We start from the raw sequence: 16,193 nt of genomic DNA on the forward strand, positions 1-16,193 counted from the left end.
AGATGAACCTGGCAAAAGAGAGAAAGGGGAAAAAAAAAACTTTTTGGCCCGAATTCACGAAGGTGGTACGAATGAAACCATGGTTTAAACCATGAACAAAAACCATGGAGCGCCAAGTGTCACACGGAATATTTTGTCAAGAAATTAGCCATTTCGTCTACAGAATGACCGTTAATGAAATTATCATTTCATGGAAGAAATGTTCATTTAGTTACAAAATGTCATTTCTTTACAAAATAATCTTTTTGACGAAATGACTGATTTTGTAACTAAATATTCCATGCGACACTTGGCGCTCCATGGTTTTTGTCCATGGTTTAAACCATGGTTTCATTTGTACTACCTTCGTGAATTCGGGCCTTTGAGACCAAAACTTTGACAATGCAATCTAGCACAACATTTTACTAAACATGCAGTGTGCTCTTTTACATCATTTAGAAAGTTGTCAAAATGAGAGCAATATTGCTGTACCTTTCAGGGAACCATAGGCCATTATGTACAGCATCTTCAGTTGCTAAAGGGTTAGCACTTGTTGCTGGGTAATACCACTCCAAATTGCCCTAGAAGAGTTTTGCCAGGCTGTAACAATCGAGAAAACATGCAAGAATTATGTGTGTTTACCCATTCTGAAACTAAAAATAGACAAATTGTCTCAACAGATTAATATAAAAAAAACCATAAAAAACAGTACTGAGGCTTTCAAAACCGCGATTTTTTCAGAATATTCAAGGTTGCTTTAATTTGTACTTAGCTTTAACATAAATTTAATAACAAAACATTGGGGATGACGACAAATAGTTGGTTTTGCATTTGGGGCACAGCATGGCATTTTGATTACCAAAGGTTAGGTGGATATGCAGACAGACGCTGCCTCCGAGCACAAACTGCTCAATTTTGTCGACTTCATCACACTTCCCCCTCCTTTCGGCTCAAACAACCGGCTCTGATCTTCCGTCGCCACGGCAACGGAACACTTTTTCGAGCCTCGTCGGTGGCGGGTGCAGCAGGAAGACGAGAAATGGCGACGGGAATGCCAATCAGGCAGGCAGTACGAAGGGCACCGAGTGCAGCAACGGACAGACGCGTATGGCATGCAGGTAATGCCTGTGGTACCATGGTGTTACTCGGACAGTTTAATTAACACAATTCTTTATCCTTTCTATCACACTGTATTCCAAAAGCAGGCTATTCTACAATAATATTGGACACAGTACCTAAAGAGGCAAAGTCACACTTGGAAAGGACAACTTGTAGCTGCCAGTCCTATATCAATGGGAATGTAAATAGGTCATATCAACGATTAATTCATATTCTTTTTGAGTTTCCTTCAGAAGGGGTACTGTAAAACCAGAAGTGTTCATGTGCATTTTAATTTCGCAAGAGCAAACAAACTAAAATGCATGCCAAAGTTCTTGTCTACACTACATGTATATATGCATTGAATGCCAGTGGCAATTTGCAACAGTTTTATGCCTCAAAAAAGTTCGTCGGCTCCAATTTGTGAAAATTTCATGCTGTGAAAACATTTTGCTTTACAGTATGCAGATTCCTTCAACATCTCTTCCTGGACTGAAAACCTCCTAAAATTATTTCATCAAAGTCACACAAAATACAGAGGATACTATTTCCTTAGTTATCTCAGATACACTTAGCTGGCACTACATTTTATTATAAAACTTATACATGAACTTATACACACCACTAACTGTGAAATGGTTCAGCATCTTCTATCTGACAGATACCCAGGACAATCAGGAATGCTTAACTTTTTTGCTAACACTGATTTCATGGAATGACATTAAAGATATAAAACTTGAAAATAGCAGGCATGTGGCAGGGAATAATTGAGAAGGGAAAAGTTAATAATTCTTTAAATGGACTACAAACAGTGTAATCAAAACCTGAGGGAGGACCCCCCCCCCCCCACCCAAAAAAACACACACACACACACACACACAAAACAAAACAAAACACAACAAAAATGGGCAAGCACCTCTCATGTCACAAAATTTCTTCTTCTCCAAATATGATCTTCTCCAGACAGCCAAAAAAAAAAAAAAATGATAATAACTGGGACTTCTGCACAGTGCAATCTGAGAGTGCGACATACAGGCCAATGACACCAGAAATGCTCACATGGAGGGTCAAGGTGATGGGGTTGCCATGCCAGCCGCTGTCAATCTCACCTCCAGCCTCCATCTTCATGCATCAGTGGCAATAGACAAATACGCAGATTGACAGGGCAGATATCATGTGACCATTAATCCCCCCCCCCCATGTCTAACCAAACACAAACACACACACTGCACAAACATACATGAAATGTGAGATGATCGCCATGGTATTAGTATCCAGTCTAATATGACATCTACAAGATTCAGATGCCAATAAATACCTTACATCACTCACTCAGCTAAGCTGATGCGAACCCCTTTGAGACTATTTCTTTATCAATGTTTCTCACCCTACTATACTTGATAATCTGTTGAGAAACCCTTCGGAGATTTTTTTTTTCCAGCCCCATTTGGCACTTCTCACCAGTTGTGAAATTCATCACGTTTTAATCTGCCATGCATCAATAGAGCTGCCTGTACAGGCTCTTTTAATACCACTCATTCAGCTGCAGTGATTTTGGCACTTTGAAAAATTGAAGTGGTGAAACCGAGCATCTAAAATTTGCAGTCACCCAAGAGAATACATGTACCTTCAGTATCCCGCAAGGGCACGTCAAGGATGTACATGTATGTGTGTATCGGTTGTGGTCACAACACACTTTTTACAGAAACACTCTCCCAATGCACGGTCTTCAATTTTATCACATATCAAAACAAGAAGGAGATCATAATGTACCTATGGCAAAATATCCTTCTAGTAAAAAGGCCACAAAATCAGGCGCAAGGACTAGTGCACAATAGTGCCGTTTCTCGCTGCACTCAAATAATCTTTTATTTTGTGAGGATGTAAGTTTGTCTTCTTCCTCTTCATCAAGACAACAACAATATTAGTCATGAGATCATTACATCTTGCTGTTACAGTTGCAATTTTTTTGAAAACACAAATAAAAACACAAATATATGTAAATCCATGAGACTACAAATACAGAAATCATGAACATATGATACATGGCCATGTACTCAAAAGAAATAAACTTCTACAAATCCCTCCCTCCCCCCTCAAAAAAATGATAATAATACACAAATGAAAATGATATTCTCATTGCATAAAAAGAAAAAGAATTAAGCTTGTTTTCTGAAATTAAGTCATTATTTTCCATACTAGTATGGCTTTCATGAATCTTTGTACATGTAGATTATACAAAATATCCTTGGATCACTCAAGGCACAAGAATCTTTATATTTTTTTTACTTCATTATAATTTTCCTGAGCATCACTCATCTCATAACGGGAGTAGAAAACACACTTAAATTTGTTTTTACCAAGAACCATGTTTACTACTTAGTTATGACAAACAATCTAAAAAAAAAAATGTCAATACTAAACAACAAGTTCCCTCACAGCCAATCAGAGTCAAGGGTAGAGTTCCTCATTTCAAAGAATACCAGTGGAAAAAAATAAATAAATCATGTTGAAAACCACTTTTACAACACAAGGAGAGAGTGACAAATAAGTTGAGAGTGACAAATAAGTCCATAAGTTCCAATTATTTGTTGAGAAATCTTTGTTTTCACTGTTGCTGGCACCTTATTCATCAGCTGAGGAGGCCAATTACTTTTCCTTGCGTTTTAGAGAAACAAAAAATATACACAATAATATTATGCCCTTTAAAATCTCATTGCCAGTCATAAAGACAATTTTCTCCTTATCTGAAATCCATATATACTTCTTCCATATGTTTTTTTTTCTTTTCTTCCCCTGTCCCTTCTCCCCTCCTCCCAACTTGGCCTTTGGCAGTTAAGAACTTCAGGTATGCCGGACTGACTTTTATTAAAGACATGAAACATGCAATGTACATCCTTACTATATATAGATTTCAAACACACCAAACAAAATGCTAATGAGAGGGAGAAACAAGCTTCCACCTTTGAAAATGTATTGCCAATTTAAGAATAAGTTTTTACTTGAGGACATTTGAAAATTCTATATCCAAGGCAAACACTTTTATATGAAAAACAAAGGGCTCAAATACAAGAGAAATTTTAATCAACTTTTTGAAACACCAAATGTATTGCAGAAACCTGTGATATGAAGATACAATACTATACTTGCATAAATACCATTTCTGGCACTGACGTGTTAAACTCATCATTTCCACAATCCTTTCCCCATATATTTCTTCCCACCAACAAACAAAATTAAGACCTAGAACAAAATTAAGACCTAGAAACAAAGGATCGACAATATCATACATCACATCAGTAATTGAAGTGAGTAGGTGATTTAACAAGGTAAGATAAGGTCATACACTGTATCAAGTAGGAGGAGGAATAAAGAATGCAATTATTTGCAATGAGATTTCACAGTAAAATGCATATTAAAGGCCATAAAATACAGAAGGTGGGAGGAACCCATAATTAGAGCTGTAAAATGTGGAGGCGTGCAATATTGGCAATGCTTAGCACCATCACAATTAAGACATTTCAGCTGCGAAATATGGAGGTGTGAAATAATAGCATGACTAGATATCACTTTGCAGTATAATTCAATGACAGAAGGGATGTCTTCATTATCTGTAGGTGTATTCACATTTATTGTGAAATAACGCTGTATTTTAAATGCCACAGTATTTGAAATACTGCAGTATTTTGCAATGTAAAGTGCAAATATACCGCGAAATAGTGTAGTATTTAGGATGGTCACTCAAACTTCAGACAAAATATGCATACAAGATTTGAGTGCGATTGTGTAAAAAAATACCACTGACCACACAGCGGTGTTTTTCTCATGTGAACTGACACACTTCCTGTCTTCTCCCGATATGCACATGCACAGCGCTTACTTGAAATACTACATATGGTATATATTGTGAATGAGAATGGTAATGAGTGAATTTACCATAGTATCCATTACTGTGGTATTTTGCAAATCAGAATGATGCCAACAAACCACCATGGTAATTTGAATGTGAATGACCTATTGTTAATTCATCTACCAGTATATGACAACCACCAAATACAAATTTCACCACATACACTGTACATAACGTATCACGTATACATACACACATTGTATATGACATATACACACATACACCTTTTGTACAATGTACGAACACACACACTCACACACACACACACACACACACACACACACACACACACAAAGTTCTGCTACTGTGGAGTGTAGATGCTGGAAATTGCTCAAAATTGACTTTCCTGACAATTTGGGACTTGTAACTGATGAATGCTTTATGTACAGTAATTGCAAGCCATCCTTGCATTTAGTCCAAATTTTGTCATTACTTCACCCAATATAAGAATCTGCATCAGGGCAGAGTTAATTCTAGCTCACACAGCCATCTCCAACCTCCAAATCCCATGGAGACTCACAAGTCGCATTCACACACAGACAAAATAGCATGACAACGATCACACTCCAAATACATCTGTACCAAGACTTTTATGCACCCATTCAGATAGACAGAAATATCCAGCTAATTCCCAATCGTGTTAATTTGCTGACCAAATAGGGTATGCCCAAAATCTACCAAAAATGGTGACCCTTGCTCTTGTGTTCAGGCACTGTTCAAGCATGAATGTTTTAAATGATTGTTCAAAAAATCGTAAGTTTTTTTCTTCTTCTTTTTTGCTCCAGTGTTCACACACTCATGGTGGTGCAAATTATCATGCTACTTCTCAAATCATCATGATAATTTCACAGACAACAATACAAGATCGCAATCCTGATCGTGCTATTTGGTGACATTTCCACACAGGCAAACATTTGCAGATTTGGATTGCGAAGCAAATCTGAGATTAGTATCCCACCTATTTGCGTCAGTGTGGATACGAACTATGGAAATCAAATTCAACCCTAAGTCCACAGTTGGCTTTCATGGAGATATATCACAAGATCCCATAATTTTTGTTTTGGTGGTGGGTGGTGACATCACAAAAGAATTACAATAAGGATTTTTTTTTTTTTTTAACACATCCACACATATTCATCCAAACATGAACATCCCTCACATTGAGCTTTAACGGGACAAAGAGATTATCACTAAAGTTTTACTCAGATGCAATTTTCATATACTGGTGTAATAAAAAAAAAAATACAACAACAAAGCAAAACAAGATTTCAGGAAACTTTGCATTTCTGCTCAAATGAAGAGTAAATGCTTTACTTAATGATTTCATATCAAGTGCTGATTTTGATCTCTTTTTGTTTTGTTTTGTTTTTTCATTTTTCAACATGGCCAAAAATGTACACTAAATGCTCTATTTGTACATACAAGCTGAGAAAATGTGTAAACAGAAATAATACGCCACTGTCTAAGATTATCACATTGATGCTTGACTGGGCTTTTTGTCTCATGACATTTCCAGTGTTGATTTTTGGCATTACATTCTCATTTTTTTATCTGATTCTCTTTTCTATCAATGCTCAAGGAGCGTACGATTCCCGCCATACCTTCTTTTCTATTTAAAGGCCATAAGTTTCAGAAATAGAAGATTGCTGCGGAAAATGTCACAAGGCTCAGTACCATGCTTGACTTGCTTGATTTTACATTGACATTTCTACCATTGATTTGTACATGTACACTGTATTCCCGTTTTTTTTTTTCCAGATTTACACTTGTTCTTCATCTTTTCTCTTCCAATTTACACAGTGAAGTTCTATCCCCACACACAATGAATTTGACATTCACTTGGAAACACTACGGTCGATTCAAGTATAAATGCCATCCATGTTTACAGCTATTTCAGGCAGATTTAATACTTGTCACAATCTTTCATGCGCACGACTGACATTCAAAACGAACACAGACCAAGAGTCTCAAAATAAGCAAGAATGGTGCCGTGACACCTTCTCATTTCCGAGGCAACATTTGAATTTTTCCACAAACACAAAACAAGATATCAAAGCCTTGAGGTTTTTGGTTGTCATTTTTTTTTTATACATATACAACTCCTACACAATGTACACTGTATAAACATTCTAGCCATTCAATTTGTCGGCTGCTCATCACGTGATGGGCAGGTACATGTAAAAGTACCTTTGCATGCTGTCACTTTTGGGCGATGCAATTTTCTTCAAGCAAAAACGGAAATTACACAGCTGACGTCACCAAATTACATTGACTCTTGTGCTCAAAGATTCATGATCAACTCACAGTTTTTGCAACATTGCATGCCTCTCACGTCACAAATAAACATGCCTTCGTCGCGTGCACACTCAATTGGTTACAAGGGCGCATTAAGTCGCTCATTTCACTGTCAACAACTTCAGCCGCCACTTTCGCGTATGTATGTCTGTACTGTGCCACCCATTTGCCCCACCCAAATGGTTGCCATTTCTGTACTAAATTCAAAATTCGGTGTAGACCACATCCGTTGACATCCAAGATGTCTTTATCAAATAGCGTATGGTCTTATGATGCATGGTTCAAAAATTCACATCTTCACCACTTCTCTCTCTTATCTTTCTGATTTTTCAACCTTCTCCTTCCCCCTCTCTTCCCTCATTTCTGGTTATCTTTCTCCCCGTACCATCTTCCAAACCCTTTACCTGATTCTTAGACCCCGTTTACAGTGCAGGGCTGGGTCGAGCTGCGGCTGGGCCGAGCCGCGGCCGAGCCCGGCCTCAATGAATTGTGGTACTTGGCCCGCAATTTTGTCCGTTTACAGTGCCCGGCTCGGCCCGGGCTTTAAATTCAAACCTTTCAATATTTTGTCGTAGTGGCGCTCTGCTTGTAACAGACCCTTTGCCAGCTGGACTCCCCGGCGACGAAATCGCCACCTCTGCCGAAGTCAAAGTCCTTTGCAAAAGAAAACCACCTTAAACTATATTAGTTTTCGACATAGAGGGCGTTGATATCCTGAATAACAAAATAGTACAGGCAGAGGGTCTGGAAGCCAGACTAAATTTGGTACCGCATTTGGCCCAGACTGCATTTACAGTGAAAAAAGGCCGAGCTCGGCCGCGGCCGAGCCGTGGCTAAGACTACCTCCAGAGCTTGGCCAAATGATTTTGGTACCGCATTTGGCCTTTTGCGCGTTTACAGTGAAATGAAGGCCGAGCTCGGCTGTGGCCAAGCCCGACCCATTCTCTCACTGTAAACGGGGTCTTATTCTACCTTAAAGTTCTTTACAGCTGTTTCTGTTTCCTATCCTTCATCTCCCTCAGTACAACCTCAACTTGTCTCTCACTGTTGCACTTTTGACTATCACTATTTACCTTCCTTACTCTCTCCTCATGTTGCCTCCTCTCTTCACTCTCCTCTTTCTAGGGCCTTCTTGCTCCAAATAATCAGTCTTTTCAAGGACTACATACAAATGATGTCACCGCAAACCTCTCTTCCTCTTTAAAACAATGCAGTACCGGTACATCGAGGTGTTGGCTCCATATCAATTCTCATTGTCAGTTATTCTGTGTAAAATTTATGTGTTTACACAAAATGCTCTCATTTGCAGACTTGGGTAAAGCAGGCTTTATCGTCCCATGAAGTGTTCAAACACACACAGAAGAAATTTAATCATTGATACCGGTACCAAATAAATCTGTGTCAGCCTCTTATCTAACTTGTTGCTCCCAGCAGAACATGTGTTTCAGTCCACATGCATTCATACACAGACACCACATCACAGCATTACTGCATGTCCCACACACACACACACAATGTTTTGGAGCCGTTTATTCCACACGCTGCGCCACTACCGGCATTACGCACGCTTAGCATTCTGCAGGATTGTTTGCATCGCATCCGATGCCTGTTTTCAACGAGCGCACGGGGGAGTTCGTCCTCACGATGAACTCCACATCAAAACTCTGACTGCTTCATCCTGCACGGATGTTGTATACCTATTAAATGCACCCAGAAGAAAGCTGTCCTGAGGCATACAGAAGCTCACATCTCAAGATTATGCATGATATTCTGTCGAAGTGAAATGCATTTAGGATGCTTCAGTCATAAATTCATTCAGTAAAGTACTATGAACATCATCCTCTAAAATGTCAACACCTGTGTTAACCAAAGAGAATTGACAGAAAAAATGGACAGGTCATGTGCTGCCAAGACTGATGCAATATGCTGTACACTGTACACTACTAATATGAACCACAGAGCCTGTAAGAAAATGGTTCAGTGAAATCTCCACTAGAGCTTGCTTAAATACAATTGAGTGGAATTAACAACACCACCAACATTACTATGACAAGATTCCCATGAATGTCTATCACCAAATACACATTTCTTAGGCAATGTCCGTACCGGTACATGCATACAATTGTACATATTCATACATGTAATGCCCTTGTCCAGGTGTACCTATTGATTTCTGGACCTTCAATTACAAAATGTGACAGTGGAAGGAGCAACACACCATTGCAGTACAACAAAAACTGGGAATTCCTAATGGCATGAGAATTATCTGGTATTTAGAAAGAAGTCATAGTGGTCAACAATAGGGTCAATGACAGTGGTCAATGACAAAGTCAGGAAAAACAGGGAGGAAGCTGACCCATGGCAGGTTTTTGTCCTTGGATCATGACCTCACTGTACAGGCTCTGACCTAAATTTTATCACCTTCCAAAGACTACAGCCACTGCTACTCGAAGATTTGACTCCATTCAAAAAGAGGTTTTGGTACATTTGACTGCAGACAGTAGTCCATGAGGAAGTGTCTTGCATTGGGCAGATTAATCGTCTGCTAATTCCACGCAGTATTTAGATCTGAATTTCATCTAGGCCTACATGTACATATGTAACTTGGTGTTTTCAGCAATTGTCTGGTTGGAAAATAGTCAACAAAACCTGTCAGCTCAGCCCTGCTGACACAGACTTAGTTATGTGCTGTACTCTGGACTATACATCAGATAATGCATTAAATATTGAGATGTACAACATCGTAACTATTTCTTTTTACCCTATCAGTAACATGCTGATCTGAATACCATCACTGGTGCCACTTTATGTTTTGAAGGTTTGGGGAAAGGTTGCCTCACGGTTGTATCAACAGTACAGCAATTATGGTATCTATTACATACTTTTCGGGGGGGGGGGGGGGTTCACTTTCTTTTCACTAGTTTCCAACAGCAGCTTTAAGCTTCTTACTGTACATTGGTAACATCACATACTTACACTAACATGCTATTTCAGATGATTTTTTTTTTTTTTTATAGTTTTTTGTTGATTCATCCACCTTGCTCTAAATGCAACTCAACAAGGAAATTCTGGAAATACACCCCTCCCCCCCCCCAAAAAAAAAGGACCCTCATAAAAATGAATGTACAGGTAAATATTATATTATGGAAAATTCTGTACATGATGCAGAAGAAAGGGGGAAAACATGACACTGTTGCCATCACATGATAATACAAATTGAGTCATGAAGGCTGTTAATGTTTTACTACGTAAATGAAACCAGGTAGGTATTTTAAATCGAGCTATCACTGGGGAAAAAAATCCCGACAGTCTACTTCTCTCCTCCAACCCTGCAATATAACAATGGACAATTAATGTCTCTCACAGTATTCACAGTTGTCTTAAAATAGCTCACTCTTTTTCATTTTCATAAACAAAAAGAAGACAATGTAAAATGAACAATGGAAACATGCACAAAAAAATGCCTCATGTACATAACGTACAATGTACAATGTACCTGGTACATGTACGTGTAGGCCAAATACCTGTCTAAAAATATTGCATGGATCAAATGTTGGTTATAGCAAATAAAAGGCTTTGTTACATGAAAACAAAAAAGGTCCAGCAGAAAATCAAATAACAGATTCCAAATCACACCTCAGCAAACTTTAATAATGTGGTATGTGTACAAAAATAGTCATAGATGTATCATAGATTGTATATTGCTATGTCTATTCTATCATATACATGTATGATAAACAATTGATTGCTCAGATCAATAGATGATATAACACAATGTTTATTTCACAGGAAAGTCAAACTATAGCACACAAACCAATAGGACGGCCATGCCACTGTTCATAAACTTGCAAAATATAGCAGGCCTATATAAACTTGTGTACATAACAAATGTTACAGAAAAGTACAGATAGTGAGGTACAGTCGTACAAATCTGATACAAGTATACCAGTGGTAACCTATGGATGTGTCAACACGGGGGTAATCACTTCCTTAATATGACGGCATCGATGCTGTATCACTGACGACGTACATGTACATATGTATGTAATCTTGTGTTGTGGCCGACAGCAATCACAACCTCAAGCTCTGGAACAGGAATGAATCAGCTTACCTGTCCCATTGCAATCGATACAGGATGCGTCATTATAAAGGAACAACTCAGCATGGAGATCAACAGGAATCAAAACTATCTTGTATCTCTGTGTCAGCATTACCTATGTGAAAGAGACTTGTTTGTCCCATTTGTGACCCAGAAAATTAGATTCCTTTCATAAGCTGGTACTATATACAGGTAGGATAATTCAGACCTTCCATTAGAAAGATAGAACTGGAAACTTCTTCATAATTACAGTGTAGGATGAAACTACAGCTGTACACTACAGATTTCCAGTGAATTTGTTCAGACAGCCACAAAATTCCAACATCCGTTATTCTCAGCACAGAAAGGTAGCATATTCTCAAGTGACATAAGGATAGTTTTTATTTCTTTCTTCTTTTTTTTTCAAAACTGATGTATAATATCTTATGATTTCACAAACAATGTTGGAAGACACTATTCTTCAATCATGCAAATTTTGGTGACATTTGCAAAAGGGATCCTTCAAGCACATTGACAGAGCTTATGTGTCCAAAAGCAAAACAGGATTTGGAATCACAAATGCCCGTTCTGTGCCCTAGAAAGGGAAATGTGTTTAAAACCGCAACTACAAACACTGACACATAGTTTGAGAAAACAAGAAAGGATAAAAATACCTGGGCTGATGTCAACTTTGGTGTTTAAATTGGGATCTGTCTGGAGGACATGGACACATCAACTATTGCAAGTCATTTTTCCCCTATAAATTTGAAGTGATGACTATACAGTGGTTGTACATTGAAAGTACTGTAGCCCTGAAAGAGCTTATCAATGCCAGAAAAACAGACTAGAAAAAAACATCTGCTTCATCCAACAAGATATCCAACTGGCTCCTTCATAGATGCCCTGTTGATAAATTATGGTACAGTGGAACCATGTTATAGGCCTAATTAGGCCATGAAAACCATGACAATTACCTTGTTATACCAGGTTTCTCACTAGGCCTACACTTGTATATAAAGGTACAAAAACAAAGACATGGGAAAAAAAGGTTTTGACCTGCAATATCACCTTATCACTGTATATTAAGAAGATATCGGTATGTCATATCCAACCTCTTTGCAACAAGTTTCCACTCCACGGCATATACATGTATGTCATCTCTTTAATACAATTACATCTCAGTGTTTCTCTTCATGTCCCTATAAAATCAACATTTTGTAGACAATATAAAACATTTGGAAATTTGCACTCGTAAAGGCATTTACAACTTCCAGAATGTTTCTGTGCAAATGTAATTTCCCATTATTCATTCACAGAATAATGAAGAATATTCCTCTTAAAATGAGCCTTAAGAGTACTACCTTCACTGTACATTTGTGCTATCTAAAAGGAGCCCTACCCCCCTGCTGTATTATAGCCATACTTACTGTTTACATCACTTTTTTCTTTTTCTTTTTTTTCTTTTTTTGTGTGAAACGATCTTCAGCTGAACGCCTTCACATGGCTCGCAAACATTGCATAAAAAATAAAGTGCCAATTCCCACTGCGAAAGCACATGAAAATAGCTGGAGTATATGCACCGACTGCAAACAGCCATCATAATTCTGGCAGTGTTGTTGATGTTTTTCTCGTGTTTTCCTGATTTTTTCAATGGTACATTAACATTCACTTTCAGGGGAAAAAAAAATGGCGGCCCACTTCGGCTCACAATTTAAAGTTCTGTCATATGTTCAAAATCCACAAACATTGGGAAAACAACAAAGAATCCAGTTTCTTAGACCCTTGTCTCTTAACTGTGATGTTAAGAAATACCTAAAACAAAATTTTGGATGTGATATGTTGTCATTTGGGTGACAAAATTTCACTTTGGTCAGAGATTGTGCCTACCGGTATATTATTTGTTGTTTATTGTAGATTGGTGGTGTCCTAGTATATGTGTGGTATGTGTATAGAGTGTATCGTTGTGTTTAGCGGTATATTACCGAATATGTTGTACCTGCCATGAGCGGGCTCATCAAGGGCAAGGCGGCAAACTGCCACAATTCACAATTACTCTACAATTCGTAGACTCTAACGTCAATTACCGCAAAGTCGCCGCTTGCATGTGTTTCCTATGCACTGCCGGGTTGGCAAACTAACGATAGGCACTGAATTAGTTCGCCGCTCATATAGCACACCATGTATTAGCGTGTGTGTTATACACACACTTAAATGTAGGATGCATTGTGCATCATTGCGTTTGAAAAACTTTGTTAATCTGCCACCTGAAATCCATTCAAAATCAAAAGCATTCATTGCATTAAAAATGGTTTTGTCACTTGTTACAATACATATGGTAAAATAAATTTGGATTACAATTTTTTTGTGTTTTTATGGAGGAAAAAGGTGAATTAGGAATGTCTTCTGAGAGCGATGAAAATCCATCGCCCCAGCTGATCTCCAATCACGGCGCGGGTTACATGCGATGTCAATGTCTGGCGACTTTAGTTTAGGTAGTGGCGACTTAATAATGGTAATCGACGTTTAGTGTAGGCCTAGTACATGTATAAGTGCATCACAAGTCAAATCTGTCGCTTTCTTTTACATTTTGATAAACCACACAGTTCTATTAAAAGTAGACCTCTAGCTCTAAACTTTACTCACATTCTTTGGTTAGTTTAGTAGTTAGATCGACTACAGACTTTACGTGGCCCATCCCACATATTAATATCTACGGTAGTAGTTTACTCTGCTCTGCTGGTCTGTAACTACGGTACTTGTTAGTGTAGATTCCTACAAACAGTGCTTATAATGAAGATAATGATATATTACTAGGCCTACTAATGATTGGCCCATCATGCCCATTGGGTGTTGGCCTACTGTAGCTGTATTTAACACTTCACTGAACCCAAGTTCGCACGCTCCGCATCCATTCGCACTTGCAACAGAAAGTGGCAACTGGTCGGGAAAAGGTGTCTCCCCTTCCCTACTACTATCATGGGGCTACAACCATATTTTTCATACTGAACCGCGGAGAAACCGCAGTGTTTACATCCCAACAAAACGTCTACCCGAATAAACATCTTACCCGTTGTTGAGACCCGAACTCTTGACCCTAGGCACGAACACGTCTCTTCTTTAGGAACCTGTCCACCTCGATATTCTCGGAGCTTGTTGTTGCCACCCACCTGCGCTAATGATCCTCCGTATTTTTACATGACTCAACCACTCAAACTCCGTCTGTTTTCTTCGTCAGATTGTGAAATTGCTTGAACGTGTCACATGACTACTCCGTGTGAAAACAGTGCGAAGTCATGATCGCGCCTCTCACGTACGCCGAGCCTACTAATATGCTAAGCGACGGTTCTGTGCTGGCCCAGAAATCTCATTCATCACTTATTTCTGCATCAATTTGGACAAAAGAGGGCGGCAATCCCTTATCATTATGATACTGAAGTACAGAGGTACGTGTCTTTCTGTTTCCTGTCGGGGAAAATTCTTGCAAAAATATGGTGTTTGAATAGGCAGGGTCACCTCGGTGTCAACATGTTTTTTTGTTGTTGTTGTTGTTGTTTTTTTTTTTTGTTTTTTTTTTTTTTGGGGGGGGGGTTTCTTGACACTTGATAACAAGGTTTCTTTGTAGTAGTTGGTTATTGAAACATGTTATGCTGTTGATAAACTTCGAGATTGTTCTCATGTTCTTGTTCTTTATAACATGGTTTTGAAACTTGAAACTTGCAGTTTGTAGTTCATAATCTATTTGATTATTTGATTGGCATCCTCTGGTGGAATGGTATGTAATGTGACGAAACAATGCCGTTGTCTTGATTTCAATTACACATGGTATTATGATCGTAATTATACTGAATTAACATCTTGTCTCGTACCCCAGACATGCAAACAGAGTTTGAAGATTCATCACTGAAGTATTTTGATGATTTAAAAGAAGAAACACACTCTTCGACTATAAGTTTCCTGTTAAAGGAAAGGTTCACCTTAATATAAAAGGACTGAGAGAATGCAAGGAATATTAATGAAACACAAAAGTGAAAGTTTGAGGAAAATCAGACAATCCATTCAGTCATAACTTATGTTTTATAAATATGTGTGTGTGTGTGTATATATATATATATGTATATATATATATATATATATATATATATATATATATATATATATATATATATATATATATATATATATATATGTATGTATATATATATATATATATATATATATATATATATATATATATATATATATAGTTTCAGTGCGACCATCGCTGGATGAGAAGACTACTACAGCTTGTGATGCGTAGAACGATATAAAAAAATTAAAGAAATTCAATATATTTTCACTTTTTTCACATGATAAAAGAGCACTTGGTTGCCTCTTTCAGAAGGCAGAGGGAATTACATTCCCCTCATAATACGTCAGTAAAATTCGAGGGAATGTGTAATTTTTCAAAAAGAAATGAAATTTTGTGGAATTCCCTTCATATTATCGTTTAACGCGCGTGACATAAAATTGTTTTTAGTAGTCTTCTCATCCAGTAGTGAATGCGAAGAAAGTGCAAAAATTCATAACTTTTCAACGGATTGTCCGATTTTCCTCAAACTTTACTGATGTGTTCCACTGATATCGCTGCATTCACTCCATGGACATGTAACATGTTATGGTGAACTTGCCCTCTAAATAAGTGAAAGTTCGAAAGTTAGATGGGAGATCCAGCTGACATTGTACGGAGTCAGCGGCCTGCGGCTGCCTACTACACTGTACTGCACATTAGAATACTAGTAAACAGAATTATTGTTGATATCACGTGGTTGATATTAGTGGGGAAGTCCCACTTCA

General features: G+C 38.0%; 1 protein-coding gene across 1 annotated transcript in view; it reads right to left on the bottom strand.

Annotated features, from left to right (window-relative positions):
- The window catches only part of LOC140227624 (calcium/calmodulin-dependent protein kinase kinase 1-like), a 94,577-nt gene extending 79,995 nt beyond the window's left edge, over window positions 1-14,582 (bottom strand). Inside the window, exon 1 of the mRNA XM_072308042.1 lies at window positions 14,428-14,582. The gene's annotated coding sequence lies outside the window, so the exon portion shown is untranslated. The remainder of the gene's footprint in view (window positions 1-14,427) is intronic.
- Between the last annotated feature and the right edge of the window lie 1,611 nt (window positions 14,583-16,193).

This window comes from Diadema setosum, chromosome 4 (genome assembly GCF_964275005.1).
Source record: "Diadema setosum chromosome 4, eeDiaSeto1, whole genome shotgun sequence".
Classification (NCBI taxonomy): domain Eukaryota; kingdom Metazoa; phylum Echinodermata; class Echinoidea; order Diadematoida; family Diadematidae; genus Diadema; species Diadema setosum.